Raw genomic sequence first — 6,000 nt, 5'->3', positions numbered from 1 at the left:
GCTAGGAGGGGTCCAGTCTCCCCTGTTTATATGCATGAGATCCAGGTGTCCCAGCTGGGCGGAAGTTCAGACGGAGCGCAAAGCCGGTCGGGAAGGTAAGTGATTACTATTAGAGTGGGTGTGTTCTAAACCCCAGGTCCTACAAAGTAGGGTCTCCCTCCCTCCCTCCTCCTCTAACCTTAATTAAGAGTCCACAGATGTGCCACAAAGAGGGTCTAATGAAGTTTAGATCGAAGAGTGAGGCTTCAGCTCAGGACTCATTGACAAGGAGGTTGAGTGAAGTGATTACACCACAGTTGAAGAGCGTGAAGACATGACTGCCAAGCTGGTTCAGTGCGCTACGTGCTTGATGTGGGAGGTCAATGACTCTGGTGTGTCTGGCTCGTATATGTGTGGAAAGTGTGAGCACATTCAGCAATTGACCGAGCATATTGCAGCGCTGACGAAAGAACTCGAAGACCTTAGGCTCATCCGAGAAAACAAGATCTTTCTGGACAAGACCTTCAGCGATGTTATTACACCAATCATGCCAGAAGAGAGCAGAAGAGAGCAAATGATGAGGAAGGCAGAGAGGAGACAGGTGCAAGAGACCCCGGGAGAAGTACCTGTCAGGAACAAGTTGAAGCTTTTGGAAGCAGAGACTGATGACACTGCCAGTTCGCAAGGCGGCCAAGTTTGTCAATCAAAAGTTGCCGCAGAGGCAGAGCAGAAGAGTCGGACATCGCACAGAGCCGTGGTAATAGGGGACTCCATCGTGAGAGGAACTGACCGGGGTTTTTGTGGCAGCAGACGGGATTTAAGGATGGTGTGTTGCTTTCCTGGTGCTAGAGTGAAAGACATCGTGGACAGAGTGCAGGAAATCCTCAAGGATGAGGGTGAAGTGCCAGAGGTGGTGGTACATGTCGGCACAAATGATGTCGGGAAGAAGAGGAGGAACATACTACAGTGAGACTTCGGAGAACTTGGAAGAAGGCTGAAAAGCAGGACGTCCAAGGTGGTTATCTCCGGTTTGCTTCCAGTTCCTCGGGCTAGTGTGGCCAGAAACAGGGAGATAATGGACTTGAACGTGTGGTTGGGGAACTGGTGCAGGAAGCAAGGGTTTAAGTTCTTGGATCACTGGGGTATATTTTGTGGTAAACATAAATTCTACAAGAGAGACGGCTTGCACCTTAATAGGTTAGGGACCAGTATTGTGGCAGGCAGGTTTTCTACTGCAACACCGCTACATTTAAACTAAGTAGCGGGGGGGAGGGGACAAGCTGGATGTTTAAAAAGGAAATTGAAGGGAAAGTTAGAACAAGAGAAGTCAAGAAAGACAACTGTATTAATGAGGCAGAAAACTCGGAAAGGCATCATGCTGTAAGGTTGAGTGAAATAAGGGTTGATGGGAAGGGTGAGAGCAGTAACAAATTAAAAATACTATACATGAATGCACGAAGCATTAGACATAAGATGGGTGATCTTGAGGCTCTTTTGGAAATTGGCAGATACGATATTGTGGGGATAACTGAGACGTGGCTTCAAGTGGACAGGGCCTGGGAAATGAATATTCAAGGATACACGTGTTATCGTAAGGACAGACTGACGGGCAGAGGGGGTGGGGTGGCCTTGTTGGTAAGGGACGATATTCAGTCCCTTGCGCGGGGGGACCTAGAATCAGGAGATGTAGAGTCAGTGTGGATAGAGCTTCGAAATACCAGGGGTAAAAAGACCTTCTTGGGAGTCATCTACAGGCCCCCAAACAGTAGTCTGGATGTCGGATGTAAGTTAAATCAGGAGCTGAAATTGGCCTGTCGCAAAGATGTCACTACAGTTGTTATGGGGGATTTTAACATGCAGGTAGACTGGGAGAATCAGGATGGTATTGGGCCACAAGAAAGAGACTTTGTGGAGTGCCTCAGAGATGGATTCTTAGAGCAGCTGGTGCTGGAGCCGACCAGGGAGAAGGCAATTCTGGATCTGGTATTGTGTAACGAACCAGAATTGGTCAGAGACCTCGAAGTGAAGGAGCCATTGGGAAGTAGTGACCATAATACAATAAGCTTCAATCTGCAATTTGAGAGGGAGAGGGTACAGTCAGAAGTGACAGTACTTCTGTTGAATAAAGGGAATTGTGGAGCTATGAGGGAGGAGCTGGCCAAAGTTCAATGGTGCAATACCTTAGCAGGGATGACCGTGGAGGAACAATGGCGGATATTTCTGTGTATAATGCAGAAGTTGCAGGATCAGTTCATTCCTAAAAGGAAGAAAGATCCCAGGAGGAGGCATGGGCGGCCGTGGCTGACGAGGGAAGTAAAGAAACATATAAAGTTAAAAGAGAAAAAGTATAACACAGCTAAGATAAGTGGGAAAACTGAGGACTGGGAAGCTTTTAAAGAGCAACAGAGGATTACTAAGAAGGAAATACGCAGAGGAAAAATGAGGTACGAAGGTAAACTGGCCAAGAATATTAAGGAGGATAGTAAAAGCTTTTTTAGGTATGTGCAAGGCAAAAAAATGGTTAGGACAAAAATTGGGCCCTTGAAGACAGAAACAGGGGAATATATTACTAGGAACAAAGAAATGGCAGAGGAATCAAATGGGTACTTCAGATCTGTGTTCACTTGGGAAGACACAAGCAATCTCCCTGAGGTAACAGTGGCTGAAGGACCTGAACTTAAGGGAATTTATATTTGCCAGGATTTGGTGTTGGAGAGGCTGTTAGGTCTAAAGGTTGATAAGTCTCCGGGGCTTGATGGTCTGCATCCCAGGGTACTGAAGGAGGTGGCTCGGGAAATCGTGGATGCGTTGGTGATTATTTTCAATAGATTCGGGGTCGGTTCCTGAGGATTGGAGGGTGGCTAATGTTATACCACTTTTTAAGAAAGGTGGGCGAGAGAAAGCAGGTAATTATAGACCAGTTAGTCTGACCTCAGTGGTGGGAAAGATGCTGGAGTCTATTATAAAGGATGAAATTACTGCACATCTGGATAGTAGTAACAGGATAGGACAGAGTCAGCATGGATTTATGAAGGGGAAATCATGCTTGACTAATCTTCTTGAATTTTTTGAGGATGTAACTATGAAGTTGGACGAGGGAAATCTAGTAGATGTAGTGTACCTGGACTTTCAGAAAGCTTTTGATAAAGTCCCACACAGGAGGTTAGTGAGTAAAATTAGGGTGCATGGTATTGGGGGCAAACTACTAGATTGGATTGAAAATTGATGGCTAATAGGAAACAAAGGGTAGTGACAAACGGCTCCATTTCGGAATGGCAGGCAGTGACCAGTGGGGTACCACAGGGATCCGTGCTGGGACCACAGCTTTTTACAATATATGTTAATGATATAGAAGATGGTATCAGCAATAACATTAGCAAATTTGCTGATGATACAAAGCTGGGTGGCAGGGTGAAAAGTGATGAGGATGTTAGGAGATTACAGGGTGACCTGGACAAATTAGGTGAGTGGGCAGGTGCATGGAAGATGCAGTTTAATGTGGATAAATGTATGGTTATCCACTTTGGTAGCAAGAACAGGAAGGCAGACTACTACCTCAATGGAATCAATTTATGTAAAGGGGCAGTACAGAGAGATCTGGGCGTTCTTGTACACCAGTCAATGAAGGCAAGCATGCAGGTATAGCAGGTAGTGAAGAAGGCTAATAGCATGCTGGCCTTCATAACAAGAGGAATTGAGTATAGAAGCAAAGAGGTGCTTCTGCAGCTGTACAGGGCCCTGGTGAGACCACACCTGGAGTACTGTGTGCAGTTCTGGTCTCCAAATTTGAGAAAAGACATTGTGGCTATTGAGGGAGTGCAGCGTAGGTTCATGAGGTCAATTCCTGGAATGGCAGGATTACCTTACACTGAAAGACTGAAGCGACTGGGCTTGTATACCCTTGAGTTTCGAAGATTGAGAGGGGATCTGATTGAGACGTATAAGATTATGAAAGGATTGGGCACTCTGGTAGTAGGAAACATATTTCCACTGATGGGTGAGTGTCGAACCAGAGGACACAGCTTAAAAATACGGGGTAGACCATTTAGGACAGAGCTCAGGAGAAACTTCTTCACCCAGAGAGTGGTGGCTGTGTGGAATGCTCTGCCCCAGAGGGCAGTGGAGGCCCACTCTCTGGATTCATTTAAGAAGGAGTTGGATAGAGCTCTCAAAGATAGTGGAATCAAGGGTTATGGAGATAAGGCAGGAACAGGATACTGATTAGGAATGATCAGCCATGATTATATTGAATGGCGGTGCAGGCTCGAAGGGCTGAATGGCCTACTCCTGCACCTATTGTCTATTGCATGCAAAACCAACTGACAGATGCATACAAGCTACAGGTTTTATAAGTTCCAAATTCCTCCAGGACTTGTAACATCAGAGTTGGACCAAAAGCAGGCAAGATGACAAGTCAAATATGTTGTTCTGTTGATGCTCACTTGAGGGAGGAGGATTGTCTCCATGGTACATGTCGAAACATTGTGGAGAAAGCATAGCAATTGGAAAGCTGCAGCCTAATGTGTGTGCCCTGCATATACACCATCTATTTTGTCACAAAAGTGACTTGGAAATGACATTGACAGGAGGTGCATTCAGCTCATTTGCAAATACATGGAAACATGGTTGCTGGTATAGTGAGATTGTGGAATCACCAGTTAAAACTTCGAGCAAATTGGGATTCCTCACCCCCTAAATGTCAAGATTATAATTTTCTCATTTTCAATATTGCCCACATTGCTTCAGAAAGGAAATTCCACCCAAAATAGCTTTCAACGGTTAGTTGCTCTCATCTTTACTCTAGGTGTGAAGATTTAATAACTTACTCAGTCTTCGTTAGATGGAATTTAAAATTGAATATCTTCTTTTTCCCTTCAATTAAAAAATGGTTCCAAAACAATCTTATAAAAACTTGCATACATAAAACGTTCTTCTCCAGGCAGGAATGGTGAAATCAAGGCCATTGTTGTTACATGCGCTTCTAAATAACTCCTTTTAATACTTACATTGCTAATTTAGTTTTACCCTATTGAATGGAAGGCTTTTAGCTTTTGTGCCTCGGAGGAATTGTAATCATATTACTGCTGACAGTGTTTGGTTGCAGTTAACTTCAGAAAGTGAAACGCCGCGATTGCAATCCATTCAGTGGCTTGTTCAAACAGACTAGACAGAAAAAAGTCAAAATTACGAATTTTCTTTGGCAATACTATTGTTGGATCTCTTTTTTTGTCGACGCGCGTGATACCCAGCCCGAATGCTACACAATCTTTTTGCTTTTCTCTTTACACGTTGCCCGCCCCCAAATTGTCAAATTTTGGGCAACAAACTTTGGATAAATTATGCTTTCCTGTAATAAAACCTGCGAATGTTGAAGTAATTATTTTCAGTTCCTATCACAAGTACTTCCACTCTTTGGTGACTCAATTGAGTTTGTTGGCATTCCATTCATTCAATTTGTCAGTCACCAAAGATTCTTATTTGCATCTCAATAGCATTGTCTATTTCTGTCTACCTAATGTGCATTTTTGTGACCTCCAGGGCTTATTACACAAATATTCATCTTGCTGACCTCTAAATCTTCATTAACAGCAACTTGTCCAAAACTCATCGAGTGTCACGTTAAGTCTTTATTGCTAGTTTTTACCGACTCAAAGTGGTTGATTGATCCCCATTGCTCGAATGAGTTCTTTATCTCTGGTACCAATCAATTTTCAGATTGGGATATTAATACATTCGCTTGATTAGCATTTTCAGTCAAAAGTCGGGTTGATTGTAATGAGATGGGATTCCGTTTGATAGGCGGCCTCTCTTTAAGCAGCTCATAAATTTGATGCTTTTTTTGTGAATTCGACCTATGCATTTTAAAAATTTTATGTTTATCCCATCTATTATAGATAAACTGTAAAAAAGATCCGCCAGATGCTTTGCGACATCGGAAGTTTATAAAGTCTTATTAAACCTCTAACAATTTGCACCGAAAGCAGTCTTGTATGATGGTTCATTAAATTTCAAGTATCCACA

The sequence above is a fragment of the Chiloscyllium plagiosum genome, unplaced genomic scaffold (assembly GCF_037043375.1).
Source record: "Chiloscyllium plagiosum isolate Xiang-an unplaced genomic scaffold, Cpla_swu_hap1 HiC_scaffold_6, whole genome shotgun sequence".
NCBI lineage: Eukaryota > Metazoa > Chordata > Chondrichthyes > Orectolobiformes > Hemiscylliidae > Chiloscyllium > Chiloscyllium plagiosum.
This window is presented reverse-complemented; position numbering follows the sequence as displayed.